Raw genomic sequence first — 17,742 nt, 5'->3', positions numbered from 1 at the left:
CGGTCGCACATGCATACAGCCGTAAATCATTGGACGATTTCATCTCGTATCATTTATAGTATACAATATATTATACAGCACATACTATTGCAGTACTGCTCTAAATAATAACACAGTGATATAATATACACTGGGTTGGCCGCCCAGCTACGAGGCCGGTTTCCACTACCGCTGGTATAAGACGAATGTGTGAAAAAGGTTCAAAAGTATTTTGCATACCTCCATAATATATGAATATACCTATATTTTTTTTTTTTTGGCACCGTCATTTTCTTCATTTCTTCATTTTTTTTTTGTATAGCGCACACCGCGCCGTAATGACTTTAATAGATTACAGTCAGCGTGTTTTGAACAGATAAAAAAAATAAAAAATAGAAATAGAAAAAATATCACCAGCGTCTACGCAAGCACATAATTATTTATTTATTTTTGTAATTTACTCTGACAGACTGTTTCGGCAAGATATGCTATTTAAATAGGTAAAGAAAAAACTAAATTTACAGTTAGATTTGGAATATGGATTAAAGTAAAAATAAAAAAAACAATTCTAGAACCAAATTTAAAATAATATAATATAATTAATATCTACGAAGGAATGGTTTATTAATGTATTATAATATTAAATATAAATATGTATTTTATATAATATAAATTATCATTCTAAATACGGAACACGTTTAATTATATTTGATTAAACAGTGGAAGTCGCTTACTGAGGTGGTATCTCAACAATTCACAATATTAATATTAATTCAAACGTACATTCGTATTATTACATCATACCAAGATTACTATACCTATATTATTATGTAATAGCAGCTGCAAAAGATCGATGCAACGCGTCCCAGAAATACTTACATTTTCAAAATTATATAATATAATAAATAATTTTAAAAAATGAATATTTTATACATCCTGATTTTCTTGATATAATAACCAAAATATGAATTCTAAAATATCCAAAGAAGTCCTTCAAGGACGCCACCCACATAAATCGGCGTACACAGTAAGTTTATAACATTAAAAATTAAAATATTTAGAGTGTTTATGTTTTCTAGAAGAGCATGCCGGAAGTGTTTATAGTACAGTATAATAAGCATAACATAATACATATTTTCAAATAAAACATTGGGTGGTTATTAATTACTTGTAAATATTTAACAACGCCAGTGCATTATTTCCCCTATACTTCCGTGTGTATTGTGACTATAACATAATATAATAATAATAATAATTAACATTATTTCTGATCAACAATTATTAGTACAATACTCCTCCTTATGTAGCTATCGACATTTATACTATTTAACCCTGTCTAGTTACGGAATAGTTGGTTAGCTATTCCCACTACACGAACCGATTTTGGGAACCGGGTTGTTGGATCGATACAAATAAAGTTTTCCAAGTTTTAATTTTCAGGTCCTAGAAACTTATATCTTACGCTCATAAGTTAACACAATTGAACACGGTATAGCAGCGCATTTAGGTACAAGGTGTTTTAAATGATTGAAATATTAATAGTATCATACAGTACACATCGAAGATCACATGAGTAACGGAGTACGAGTTAAAACAATTGAATTTACGATTTAACTGTAGATATTTTTCTTTTTCATTGTACCTATAGTAAATCAAATTATTAATGTTATTTAAAAACGTGGAAAGATGACTGCTATCGGATAGCCTCTACTTCTCGATTCAAAACTCGGACTTCTGGCTATACCAATATAATATATAATATCCTTGAGCTCAATGTTTCTGTGATCTGTTAACCTAAGCAAATTCGACAAATACGATATAAATGATGAGTCAGTAATCTGTAAATCGTTATACTAGCGATATAATAATTATTACTTATTTACCCAACGAAGTTGATCGGAACGTTTCTTATTTCAGTAAAAATCGATGTCTACCAAATTCGTCACGCTATTTTATAATTATGTAAAGTAAGTTAATTAAATTAAATCTTGTAAAAAAATAAAAAAAAATACACATCACGCATAAATCGAATCACTTTAATTTAAATTGTATTACTCGGCAGAATAAATAGATTATTGGTTTATCGCGACACGTATAGGTACATTATAATATATTATGTATAATAGGCATGATAGTAAATATATAATACATTTACTGGCTGCATAATTTTACTCGACTAATTCTATCAGCGCAAGAGATTACTTATCTGTTAGGTATCAATTTAAACCATATTTAATATGGCTTCTATGATTAGTTTAAGTATAATTGTTATTTTATTCTGCAGTTGTGAACACTGAACAGTCCACAGTTGAAATAAACAATTTTATAAATTAGAACATTTATTCAATAAGAAAATAATATGAAATTATAGTACACTGTTATGTTTTAATAATTTTATCGAATAGTTATAATAATAACAATATTTATTAAAAAAAAAATACGATATGATGTAATCCCAATTTAAATTATGCTCGTGACAATATATAGTGGTTCGAGGTTTCATACAGATCCTAAAATATAGCCATTAGTATTCTAATTTTATACTTATTAACATTATTACTAAGTAATAATTTTATTTTATTTTAACGAATTAGTAAACAGTAGATACTATTATTAACTCGTAAACATCATAAGACTTGGTTTTTCTTTAAAAAACAATGAATATTTTTTTAGTTTACGTGGTTTTTGGTAAATATGTTCATTGTTTATTATATTTTTATCATAGACACACAATTATTTATTATTGCTAAAATTCGAAATAACAAAAATTACATAGAATAATATTAAATAAATTATTTTAATGTATAAATATGCGATTATAGTTTGTACTTATATAAGCTACAATATAGATATAAGATAGATGCTTAAAATCTAATGTATAAAACATTAGTTTAATATTTGAATTAAAAAAAAAAAACATCCAGAATAGTGATTAGATTAATTTTTTTTTCAATTTCATGATGCAATCAAAATATGCATAAACGTTCCCAGAAAATATTTTTGAGAACAAAGATCGAATTATTATCATAATAATATTTGTGTCAGAAAAAATTGAACAAGAACAAAAATAAATATGCAAGAATTTTTAATTTAAATAATGTAAATACCTACAAAGCGTATTTAAATTGTTTGTATAAAATGTTACCTTAACAAATAAACTAAACAAAGCTCCACAGACCACGATAGAATAATTAGACATCTAACGTAATTAACATTTCAATTCGTAATTTAGTCTTATTAAATTTGCACTTAAGGACGAAACAACACAACATCAATACACCCGCGTATAATATTTTATGTGCATTTTTTTTTTAAATTCAACCTTTATTATTTTTATCTCACTGGTTAAAAAAAATATTGCACGATATTGTATTCGTTGAATTTCCATGTAATATATTCAAACAATAATATTATTATATAATAATTTAATATATATTTGTAATAATCAACTTAGCAAAAACTGTAAACATTTTGTAATTTAAAAATACAAAAACTGCAAAATGATATATTTCCATTAATATCATATAACGTTGCAAATATGAATCAAAAAAACATAATGGTTTTATGATAAAAATACACAAAAACAATAAGATGGAAATAATATGACGTGTTCGAAGTCGGTAGAAACACTACATTGACTGTCAGAGAGACGAAAAAGTGAAGAAGCGATATCAGTGATGCGTACTGGTCTAGTTTTAAATATTACCATAATGATTTGACTTATTTGAGTATATATAGTTATATGTTTCTTATTTTATTTCTCGTACATAGAACGAAAGGCAAACTTTTGAAATAAAAGTATACGCGTCGCATTACTTACTACGCATACTTAAATGTATCTTAAAACACAATTTTTATTTAAATGCCAATCGTTAAGTATAATACATAAATTTCAATCAAATGTTCAATATATATGACCTTGTGTTAAAATTTTTTAATAATACTCAGACTAGACGTGTATATGTATCATAATAAATATAATATTCTTGTAAAATTATGTCGACCTAGTCACCGTATATTATTTAATCTATAACATCTAAACTTATTCGATTCGATGTGTTCTTCGAGTGCCCGGCGTTGACAATATATTAATAAAAAGTTTGCACAAACATTAGACAAACTTTACAACGATGCGTACACTCGCGGGAATACAGGATTTCCCAAGAGTAAGTTATACGATAAATTACTTAATGAATAATTATTTGTGGTTGTGTATTAATATGTCAACAATTAATTATCTAGTTATGAACGAGAAAAGAATATCCATTTGATTAAATAATTAGATTTAAAAAATCATATTTAAAATGTTAATATTCATGCAACTATTTATTTTAATAATATTTAATTAATACATATTTAAAATGATCAAATAAAAAAATAATTGTATTTATCATTACGGCTGTGGAAGTATATAACATAATATTGATTTAATTCATTGAAAACACAGTTCATTTATCATAATGAAATTAAAACCCGGACCGGTGCACATGATGTTTGACATTCGTCTGGGTTCACTCGTTTCGTCATGGGTTAGTGTTTTATATTATAAGTCATACATCTGAATAAAACGATAAATTGTCAAAATAGTTTATATCATCATCTGCAATATATACCTACTGCATTACTATGTAATAATAATTATCAAATACCTGTTGTTTTAAAAAAGTATAAATTTCCGAATACAAAATATATAGAAAACACTTATTTTGCATTTAAAGGTATTGATATTTCATAAACGTTTTTTAGCATTACAAAATCATCCCAAAAACCCATACACACAGAAGAAAAATCGTTGACCAACTACGTTATTACGTATTTTGACCAAAAACGATATTGTGTCAACTAACTCTTATTAAAGAACTTGTTTTTTACACATATAATTATATAAATCATGTATTTATCGACTATCGCTATAGGACACTTATTGTCAATAACAATGAAATTAATCCAAATTAATGATTAAACAAATGTTTTTTTTTAAGTATACATAGATAATACGTAAAAAGACATTGTACTGGTACATATATTGGTCAATTTGTGCTTGTCGTTTTTTTCTTTTATAATTTTGAACTTTGAGTTTTTTAATCTCGAACTTTTAATCATTGGTTTCGAGTGCGGTTTACAATCACATTTCTACCTGCGACGATAAGAAAACGAGGTACAGTTTGATTAAACCTTTTTGTACTCGGTTATTTGTAATCTGACCACATTTTAAATTTAAAAAAAAGGCGTACAGTGGCTGCATATTATCTACGTGTAGTCACACTAAGAATCTAGCTACCTACCGGCTTTGTAAATGTCACTTGTTAGTAAAAAGCATGGAGTTTGCTCATTATAGACTTGATGTAAAATCGTACAATACACGTACACGAATAGCGCACAATGAGAAGACCCGGGATTTCCCGTTGTAAGATTACTGACACACTCGACATGTAAAACACTGTAATATTTCACCCAGAAGACGCACGGTGACCGGCAAAGTGCATATCTGTGTCGGGGCGCGTTCTAAGGTCTAGCCGTAAACCAAATGTATAGCGTCGAATATACAACGATTACCGTTTCGTTTAAAGGTTTCGGGCGAACGGGTGAATAATAAATTCAATTTCGTCGTCGTCGTTCGTGGGTAGTATAAGTAATATATACGTGTATAATACACATACGGCGAAATGTATTTCAGCGCCGAAAAGCACGGAAAGATACGTGTACACATGTATACTGCATTACAGTATCGTATTATGACATAATTTATTATATTATATAGGGAGATTATTTTAACAGTGTTCAATCGTATAGTATTTACGTATTTGAAAATATATATGAACATAATTTTAAATAAAAAAACAAACAATATCTTTGAAATAAAAATAATATTTTTTATATATATTTTATATTTGATTTTGAAAGCTGTTTATGGTTTTAAACGATACATCATACAACTTGAGCTTGGTATTAAAAAAATATATATTTTTAACTTTTGATTAGTGTAGTATCACGACAGCGAGAAAATGACAAAATGACACAGGGTTACTCCACAAAATGTTGGTCTACCGATCCACTCGTCTAAACTTAAAAGTACTTATAGCTAACTAATTAAGTATTCGTTCAATGATCAATAATCATTTTATTATATCAAAAATTACGGATAAAATATCCTGCTTAGGAATATTAAATTAAAAGAGTATGATGTCCTTCAAAACAGAAAATAACTTAAACGACTATAACGATTAAAAACATTGAAAAATGTTGTTTATATTGACTTCAAATTATTTTAAAACATTTTCAATAATACTCTTTGACATTATGAGTGTTTATAATTTTCAACAAGTGTATAATATAATAGGAATATAATATTTTGTTGTACCTTTGCATATCATGACGTCTAGTAATACATTACTACGCCAATTTAATGTGTAAAGTACGATTATTTTCGCGTACTTACGAAAATATTTTAAATCGCCGATTAATGTAACAGGATTTTTGCACGCACCTATATTATTATAATGTGAGTAGGTATAATAACAGCTAGGCACATCGTTAAGGGTAACGCGAGGTATACATATTTTGCCCTATTTTTAACTGTATTCAATTGTGTTTAACATTAGTGATGACCGATGACCAAACCGTCCAAGACCGCGAAAGCTTTGGTTTTAGTATTGTATATTTTGTACTTTTTGGCTAAATTTTCATATTGCTCTTGTTCTTAGTTACGCCTATTAATTTTGATCTGGGTCTTAGAGTCATGATTTATTTACAAGATTCATAAATAAATGAAATACCTATTATCGTTGTTTATAAACCAGGGACTTTGTAGGTGTTTTATGTGATAACTTTACAAGTAGAATATAATAAATATTTATATAATTTGAAAATAAACCAGCCCAAAAATGTAATTTCAATTTTCCATTTTTTTTTTTTTTTTAATTATTAAGTTATTATTTTAAAAATATAATTATATAGAAGTTACCTTTCAATTGAAAACGTTCTATTTGTTTCCATAATATATTATGTTATGAGTTATAGTCAGTACCACTTTGCACTTTGATTATTGAAGAAATCTATGAAATTGTCTTCACTCGTAATATTTAAAATATACTTTTTTCAATATATTTCCCGGAAATACTTATGTACGTACAAGGCACTATATAGTATATATAGTTATATATATATACCATACGTAAGTGCTCTAGTAATATAGTAGATATTATATAGTATAATATAATATAATATCACACACACGACGCAAGAAATAAAAATGTACAACCTATAAAATGATACCTACAATATTATGTGTAATAACTTTCTCTTATAACTATTTTATTTTAAGTAGAGATGTATTTATGGACATAAATATATATATATATATAAGTACGAATTATTATAGTGTATAAATAAATCGTATCAGCAGTGACACTTATATAATACCTAATTATAAATGTATTATGTTACTGTGCCCGCGCATCGACGTCTGTGTTGATTTCATCATTATATTTTGAAAAATAAAATAATTGTCCAACAACTGCTAGTAATTGGTACAAAACAAGTATATTTTGTTCTATGTATTTTTCCAATTACTTCTTATTGAGTTTTAAATAATTTTTAATTTGTTTGAACGCTGATTAAATGTAATAATAATTTCTAGTTTCTTTTATATTCTATCTATGATGTATATATAAACATAATACATATTAATATATTTTATATTACGTATTACACACACACACACACACACATATATATATATTAATATTTCTTTCTTTATCCACACTATAAACTAAAATAAATATTTATACAAATAAGATTTAAATGTATTTTTAATTTATTATAGTAACGCGACCTGTTTCAATGTGTTCTTGGAAGTGGTTCATGGTCATCAGTTTTGTATAAACGACACACAGTGAAATAGATTACTAAAATTTTAAATTATTATACCTCCCAAACAAAAAATTGATTGGTCGGCCTATACATCAAACAGCCAATCACGAAATATTATAGCATAACAAACTACTGAAACAATCGAGTAAGTCTATCTTCGTGATAAAAAATTAATGGGAAAAAAATAAACAATTTTTGTTGATATAAATCTATAACTTAGGTATACCTCTCTGTTACAACAACTTGCCGATAACTACAAATAATGCATGTATGCAAAAAAACGAACATAACGAATGGTGAACTGTCGTAATGGGATTTTAGTCATCAAAACGTCGTTATACGGTGCGTTAACCGATGATTTCTATAAATATTAGCTGACCTTAAAACGAGTCCAATTTTGATTGGGAGGTGTGCAAGAAGGAGGCCACTCACGAGGTGTGTGCCCTGTCGGCCGATAACATCTGACCCAAACTACCGAAATAATATTATACACTATAACAATATACATATATATAAATACACCGTATATCGTAGCGTGTTTTGATAATATTTAAGTTAAAAAAAATACCCGTACAAAAATAAAAATAAATAACATAATAATATATTATATCACACAAACTCACCACAATACAGCTCCAATATAAGTACGCTATGTTTTAATTCTGGGACTTATGCATTTAGGTAGTTCGAGTATTTTACTAATATAACTCTAATACGTCGATTAATAATATTGATGATAAATTAAAAAGAAGTAGAGCAAAGCAAATTATTATTATTATTCGGGTAATCGCTGAATTATTTATACTGTAAAAACATTACACGGTAATAGGTATTACAGCAACCGCATGTAACCAATAATGCGTATAGGAAATTCTTTATTTCTCCGATTTTTCGTTTAACCCAATTGAATTGCAAAACGTTTATATGATTGCAGTAAATCAAAACATTCAAGAATATTCTACATAACGACCTTATAAATATTGTGATATTCACAAGGATTTATCGGAAAATAAAACCTCTTATATTTGCTAAGTTATAGGTTTGGAGAATTGTCTGTGGAGCAACGTACACCCAAAATTATGGCCACTTAATCGAAAGTGTTAAAAAAATAAAATGCTAGCTATTTCGTTTCGGGTTCAACATTTTATTGTACCAATAATAGGTACAGTACACCGATAGGGCATATCATGTGTAGAGCTTAACCGTGTGTGTGTGTATATATATATATATATATATATAAATATAAATTATGCGTTATGTAGCAATATATAACTAAAGTGTGCCGTAGCTATAATGATTATTTACTGTCCAACAATTACTCTTCGGTTTTATTTAATTTAAACTTGCAGATCGTATTTTATCATTTAACCAACTTGTTTAAATGATGAAACACGTTTAATTGTTATGTATTAAATTATGCATTATACCACGCCGACCATCCCGCATAACATATTACATATTATAAACACAAAACACTATCTGTGCGTTCATATAAACGATTACATTACATTAATTGACGATATTTACCTAATATGCTGTACTGCTTTAACTTGATTATATACTATACGTTAATATACTTGTCAGAGTTTACCAGGTTATATCGACTACAATATATAATTTATACAGTGAATATACAGAGTATAGTTGACTATTGATCATATTTTTAGTTATGTTCTTCAAAATGTAAAATCCTCCAAAAACAAACTAATTTAAAGTACATACTTCTTTATACGATTTATTTTACAATAATCGATGTAGAAAAACATAATATTTTACATTTTTGCGGTTTAAATTTAAATCACTTAAAGCTTCTAAGTAATTCTACTAATTATGTAAGTGTTCTACCAATATACAAACTCCAAAAAACAAAATTCTTAACAATGCGGACAAAAATAATGAAATGTTGGTATTTTGAGTTGAATACACTAGAATCATTAATCTCATAACATATAGCGATAAACTGTCATAATAGTGATTTTTTAACAATTTTAAAAGTAAAAAAAATATTAATTATTTTTTTTCCTTGATCCCTATATATTAATATTTTGTTTACCATAAATATTATTTCACCAGAATGTGAAGCATTCGTGTTAACTAATGATAATATAAGTTATAAAAAAATATATGACAGAAATAGTATAATTGATAAACGCGTAATACGGCTTGTAATGATCGTATTGCGTTATATCGTCGTAATTATATAGTTAGATACCTGCCATAAATAACTGCTACAAATTGTAGTGTATGCATACACAAAATGAAAAAAAAACCGTTAACTTTTTATTATGCATATTACGAATTTTGATTTTACTTATACTTAAACAAAAAGTGTATTGGTTAAGTAAGTTAATTTTTATACAGTTTACTAAATATTCTTATATGTTTTATGAGATATTTATTTTAAATGAAAATTATATATTTTTCATTATCATTAACTAACATTTAAGCTTGTAGCAATGAAAGTGCAAAAAATAAGGTTTATAAATATGTATAATAAATATTTGATATAAATACGACCTAAACAATTGACTCTAGATATATTATTATCACATTATATTCTAATGTTACGTAAATATTCAAGTTTTTTTCTGAATTTTTTTTTCTGTTTGACCTAACCTTGGAAAAGAACTAAAGCATGTTATCTGTGACCCCCTCCTATCAAACCTATTTTTCTACTAGTAAACACCTTCAAAGTAGAAAATCAAATCATTTTTACTGTCCCTAGGATCTTCAAAAAAAACATACACACATCATTGTAAAATAAATAAATTTGTCACTCTCCTCAGAATCTAAAATTATTTTTTCTAAAACCATGATTTCTTGATAAATTTTAAGTTAAATTAATACTATTACGTATACCGTACACCTACTATATTCCTAAAGCGCTACAATGACCGCAATGGCTTCCAAGACTATTCGTCTACATAATTTCGCTCTTTAGCTGAATTTCACATGTTGCTTATAGTATTTTAAGTATAATTAATAATGATATTTAATAATACTTTAATTGTATATGATATAACGATATAAATACCGATCATAAATATCGAAAGTCTACAATCTATAGTAAAAATATATCAAAATAAAATTTAAATAAATTTACATTTACATATTTTATGTTTACCTACGCAATATAACAGTTAATGTATTAAATTTTTTTTAATAACTTAATTTTGAAGAGTCATGAGTGGAAACTTCTAATGCATGCTATAATATTACAATGCATTTAATTAAAAATAACCTTAGCACTTAGTTACATATAATAATGCAAATAAAGTTAGTAAAGGATAATAATTTGTAAGTTAAACAATCTATCTCATTCCATAGTTTTACAGTGAATGCTGTAGCGGTATAAAGGTATAATACATAAAAAATATGAATTCGTGTAAACACGTTTGACACAATATTTATTTATTTTATTTGTTTTCTTTAATTTGAAACATATACCTACCTACAATTTATATAATTATTTTATCTGAAGAATTTCATTTGGCAATTAAAAATAAAAAATAAAATAATATTTTTAATACTTAGTTACGTCTTATTATTATTATTATTATTATTTTTAAAACACCTTTTCATTATTAAATAAATGAATGCATACATCTTAAACACTCGAGAATTAATTAAATACAAAATAGTAGTTTTGAATACAGTTTGAATACTGTTTAGTTCACAATTTACAAAATTATTTAAAGTGAAATAAAAACATTTTTTAAATTTTTCTGAGCGTAAACAATCGTATTGAATATAATGTTAGATATTTTTGCGTTCAAATGAACGTTAATCAAAATGGAAAACGACCAACTTTGTATTTCAATTCGTATGAATGGTATTTATGAGAAAGCAATTACTCAAAGATTAAGGAACTATATTAATGAAAAACGCAAATTATATGGAGACCGAATAATACAATATTAAAGCTTATTGTTTGGAATAAAATACAATAAACATAATAAATTATATCAAATTTAATTTAATTTAATCGTAAATGCAAAAATAAAAAAAAATTCCAAGAGAGATTACATAGAAAATAATAGTGTTTTTTATGTATCTATATATTATCAAATTATTGTAGGTAATATTTATAATCTGTTTAAAGAGCAGATTAAGATAATAAGCAAATTATTGTGATTATATTTAAGGAATAATTTAAAATATATGCAACCAAAGTAATATAAAATGTTTTGTTTTTTGTAATTTAAATATTATTATTAACTGACTGTATAAGTAAAGATAATCAAATTAAAAATGCAAATATATAGGCATACTCTAATTAAATTTAAAAAGGGGGAGTTCTCTTTTGAAAAACAGAAATTTCTATTGCCATATTATAATATTATGACACTCTTTAGGTGTACAAAATTTTCAAGAAATTGAAAATATGATCTTTAAGATTTCAACTATATTGAAATACTTTAAAAATTAGATTTTGAACTAATTCGTTATAAAGGAAAATTGTGGTAAGCGTGTTTGGTGAATCATTCTGTAAATATATATATATATATATATATACATAGTAAGTACCGTAACAGAAGTTTAAGAGGATGCCAGCGTAGCATTTGTGATCTCTCTCTAACCAACGCGAAACCTAGCAAATTTTACGTTCACAAAAATGACTATAACCATGTTAATTTATCAAATTAGAGTAAAATGACCTATTATAGAATTTAAAGTTAAGAACATTATCTAGGCCCTAGATTCTATGGCATCTCGTAAGCGTTTTATTATATTTTTATTTTGAAGGGAGTTATGAGTTTTTTAAGAAGTATAAACAATTTACACTTTTAAAACACTCATAACTCGCTTTAAAATAAAAATATAATAAAACGCTTATGAGATTCCTTAGATAATGTTCTTGACTTTAAATTCTATAACAGGTCATTTCACTCCAATTTGAGAAATCAATATGGTTATAGTCATTTTTGCGAACGTAAAATTTGCTATGTTTCGCGCGGGTTAGAGAGAGATAACAAAATATACTACGCTGGCGTCATCCTCTTGATTGCTCGTTAACGGATTCTAATATAAAATTAATTTAAACACTATAGTTACAACGAAGTGGTTCAAATCTGAATCTGTTTCAATCGATTTCCTTAATTCGTGTCAAATGTCCTTGCGTATTTTTTCGTGCAATCGTTAGTGTAATAATAATATAGTAACTGCCACGCGTGCCTCTCGTTATAAATATATAATAATATCAAATGTAATAATTCGCGTTGTACTATAGCACATTACGTATTTTATGGATGGGATTTTGGCGGAGCGCGAAGAGTTAATGTAACGGCGGGGCGCGAACACATATCAAATGTGTATAGGTAGTACACAGCCGTACACAGTAGTATTTTAACGAATTTATATATATATATAAACGTCAATAAAAAAATATGGTCTGAAACGTCGAGAAATACGCGTGGTAGACACGTACAAAACGCGCCGTCAATACACAAAACATGTAACATTATATCATATATATCATATATATATATATATACACGTGTATTATTATTATGTATAGCTGGCAACGAGTCCAATAACGAGCTTATCGCCCGATCGACGCCGTCCATATATATTATCGTTATTTATTTATATATAATATATCGAACGCGTATCGGAAAAAGCTCTCCGGCTGCGGCTCACGACAATAATGTTATAATATGTTATATACGCGCGCACATCGACGTTCGAGCCGACGATCAATTATTTAAAAAAAATGATCTTCCCCGTTTTCTGTAACAACATAGATCGTGCACACTCGTACGACGAGAAATGCGACATAATATTTCAAGAGATTTATTCTGTCGTTGACCCATTATATATGCAATATTATCATCATATATATATCATCATGCAAATAACGCGTATCCGTCGAAGAAAAACAATATTTACGCACATGTGAAGTATAAGTTATTATAAAAAAATAATAATAATTCGTAACGAGAATGGTTTGTTAGCGGAAGTCCCCGTTGGTAATCATCCCGTCGTACAGGAGTGTATTATCTGGGTTTAGGAGAGGGAATAAAAATATGTTGTATTCAAATTATATCGTTTGCAGAATAATAAGTCATGTTTCCGGTTTCTTTTTAATCCTCGAGTGGTGCGCTCATTTTGCGGATACGGATTTTAAGACATTGTTTTAATTAAGGAACAAATATCCGACGTGAGTTTCGTGTGAAAACACTCTTATAATAATGCGGTTTTGGTCGAGGTTCTTTTGCAACCAACTCGTTTGATAGGCGTAATTGGCTTGTATCAGTGGATTTAGGTTAGAATTTAGCGAAGACGTCGATTTCTGTGTTCTGTCTTGTAAACACTTATTGGTGGCATTTTTGTGATGGTGTTAATATTGTTGGTTTAAAAGAATCTTACCTATATCCTGTAAGATAACTAGGCCGCATTTTGGACATTTTAACCAATTGAAAATCGTTTGACAAAATATAAAAAATAGACGACATCGAAAGATAATTACAAAGTGCAAAGTAAAAAACTATGATTTAGAAGCAATAGAAACATTTAGCATGCCACGGAACGTTATTACACGGTTGCAGCTCTAAGCTATATCTATGTGTTGTAATTTACACACAAAAATAATTTAACCATAGACGATTCGCTTGCCGCCTAATCGATCGCGCACATCACATATCTCAAATAATTTATTACGTTTATATATACTTCGACGTGTTATGCATAATACGCATCAGTCATATACTCATACATTACCACCGCAGTAACATAATAATATCATAATAACATATACAACGATGATAATGTACAATATTCGTTTCTCCGGAACCGGAAGAGGAGGTGGAGGACTGCCGCAGGACCAAAGTAATAATAACAATACAATTATGATGTACTACCAGAGAACCTGGCCGTATAGTTCAATTAGTGCAGTGCAGTATATATATACAATCGTATATGACCGGTTATAGCAATAATAATTTGCGGAAACGTTTCGTGTGCTGCAATGACATTAATACGTGTAATAATATTATTATACAATACAACATTATGATACGTACGTAAAGCGCACAACTTCTTCTTTTTTTTTAATTTCATTTACTCGCGCGTTTATATTAATATGAGTACGTATAATGTGAATGCATTATATTGGGTACAGTGTGTATACGCGTATATTATAATATAGTGCACTTATATACCTACACAGCAGTATTCGTAAGCGCGAATAATTTTTTCACCGTCAATAATTTACATCCGATTTGCCCAGTGCATTGCAAACACACGCGTATCCGTTCAGATTATTATTATTTCCGTCGTATAATATAATCAGAATAGTATATGTATAAATAAAAGCATACATGAGGCATACGCTGGCCCGATCGTACGGTACAACGGCATAATAATAATAATATATATAAAGCGTATATTATACTTATATATTATTTTATACGTACGCTGTACATAATATAATATATGCTATGTAATATATATATATACAGACATGCAGTCTTCTATGGTGCTGTACACATTATATTATACTGATATATACAACAGATAAATTGAACGAGCGTGTTTATTAAAACGTATCGCTTTTAATATTCATATAATATTGTAATTTCGGTAGATGTGTTTTTTAATTTTTTTCGTTCACGAGCCGACGACGGCGTCTGTATAATAATAATAATAATAATATTAATAATGATAACATATTGGATACGCGTGTATAGTGCATGTAGTGTTATACGCATTATATTATAATATTGTATATATATAGTGAACGAATAAATTGTCAAACAAATTTAAAACCGTTTATTGGGTCCGCGACTGCACGGCGTGTCGATATAATATAATATTGTATAGTGGGATATATTACATCGGCTATATAACATTATACCCCCTCAAAGACTCGTGTCTCCGACTACGACGATCGCATAAAATACATATTATAATAATATCATTACAGTTATTATTATTGTTGCGTGCCGTAATGGCGTAATCCCATATCGTTTTTGGATTCGGTCCATGCGCGTTTGGCGGCAAACGCTTACAACCCCTTCACGATCGTCTTCCGATTTATATTTTATACGTATACGTATTAAGTATATATAATGTAAAAATATAGGGTTTCTCAAAAATCCCGCGTACATTATAATATTATATTATACTCGTATATATATATATATATACTATAAAGTATTTATTACTATTTGATAGGTTTGCCCTCCTCCCCGCACGTTTCTGCTGTATAGTCGCGGATCAAGCACTGACGATTTACGATTAAAGAATCCCTACAAATATGATACCGCAAAATGAATTTACACGCCAGACGTTATTCCATTACCAAACGATAATAGACATTTATTTTTCAGCTATGCTAATCGGGATTTTCATTTAAATATAATTAATGCTATTAAATGCGGTCAGGTAATACTATATATAATATATACCTATACGTGCACCGCCGCAGTACTATTTGTATCGCATCTAATGCGAATCAAAATAGAACATTTTACCCGTGGTATATACCTATACATTATAAGACGCTAACAATTGGATTAAACACGGTTAAGTACATTTCAAATGCCAATAGATAGGTACATGTATATCGTCACCAATTTGAATACGTATAAATATATATATACGTCGCAAATAAGTAGGTAAGTACTCGAAAGTATAACTTAAATCAAACCATAATTATTTGGTCCGTTAATTCACTGCATAAGATATTATGGTATTTTAGTTATTACTATTAGACAGAGTAGGTATGCTCCGTAGAATTAAATACGTAATTTATAAATCATACAGTTATATATTTAAAAAAAACCACTAACATAATACATAATATACTATAATACTATATGTAATATGTATAATCATATGAAATAATTTAAAATTCAATTTACGTTTACTTTTACTATCAATAGGTACTTTAAATTTGTACTATTTAGTAAAACTTTAGAATATTATCAATTTGAATATAAATTATTATATGTAGGTAATAGTATACATATTTAAAATATAAGATTATTAATTATTATAAAAAAAGTTACAAAATAGACATGGATCAGTTGTGATTGAGATGAAATTTGATTTTTAAAATCAGCGTATCAACTGCCCTTCCCTTGTAGTTTTACCTTCAAGCATGAAAATATGTATTTGTCCAATATCATTTTACCAAAATTGTGAACCATCATAGATAAAAGATATTTTATATAAATCCTAATTACTTATTATGAAAAATAAAAACGATATTGTTCAGTTATTAATATTATCGAGTGACTACATAGCTAGTTAGAATATCGATAGGCTCGATTTTGAGCCAATCTTCTATAACTATATTAATGCGGACTATTCATGAAATGTCATTTTAAACATAATAATATTATGATCATTATTGGTTATTAATTGACATACACAAGTATGACTTTAATTATATTGATACACACAAAATCAAGTTTTCATTTTCGCATGCTATTAGTTGGCCTAATTCGTATGTTGGATTATTTGCATTGCACAAAATTATATAATATGGATGGGTATACCAATGATGATATTATTAGATAGTTTTATATATCATGCACTATTGTAGTTTGTTTTTAATATACTTATAATACATAAGTGTTAATTGTTTTATAACTTTTATTTTATTAAAGTAACTAAACTTGTAGGCATTGAATACCTATAATTATTATTATTTTTATATATTTTATATTTATTCTACGAATAGCTTATTATTCAGCGCAATACGTTGGTTTATCCTACTTAGAAAAATTAATTTTATTTTTTTAATAGTAAATGTAAGCGAAATAAAAAAAAATTAAATTCATTTAGCCAAATGTTACTTCTTATTATTGATTAAAAATATATAATAGTTTAGATTCTTATTAAATTACCAATCAAAAGTTTATTTATTTATCGATAATTATTATT

The 17,742-nt window shown here is 27.4% G+C and overlaps 1 protein-coding gene across 2 annotated transcripts in view; it reads right to left on the bottom strand.

Annotated features, from left to right (window-relative positions):
• The window catches only part of LOC132929426 (hemicentin-1-like), a 316,445-nt gene that overhangs the window by 58,712 nt on the left and 239,991 nt on the right, over positions 1-17,742 (bottom strand). The window lies entirely within an intron of this gene.

This window comes from Rhopalosiphum padi, chromosome 4, assembly GCF_020882245.1.
Source record: "Rhopalosiphum padi isolate XX-2018 chromosome 4, ASM2088224v1, whole genome shotgun sequence".
NCBI lineage: Eukaryota > Metazoa > Arthropoda > Insecta > Hemiptera > Aphididae > Rhopalosiphum > Rhopalosiphum padi.
This window is presented reverse-complemented; position numbering and strand designations above follow the sequence as displayed.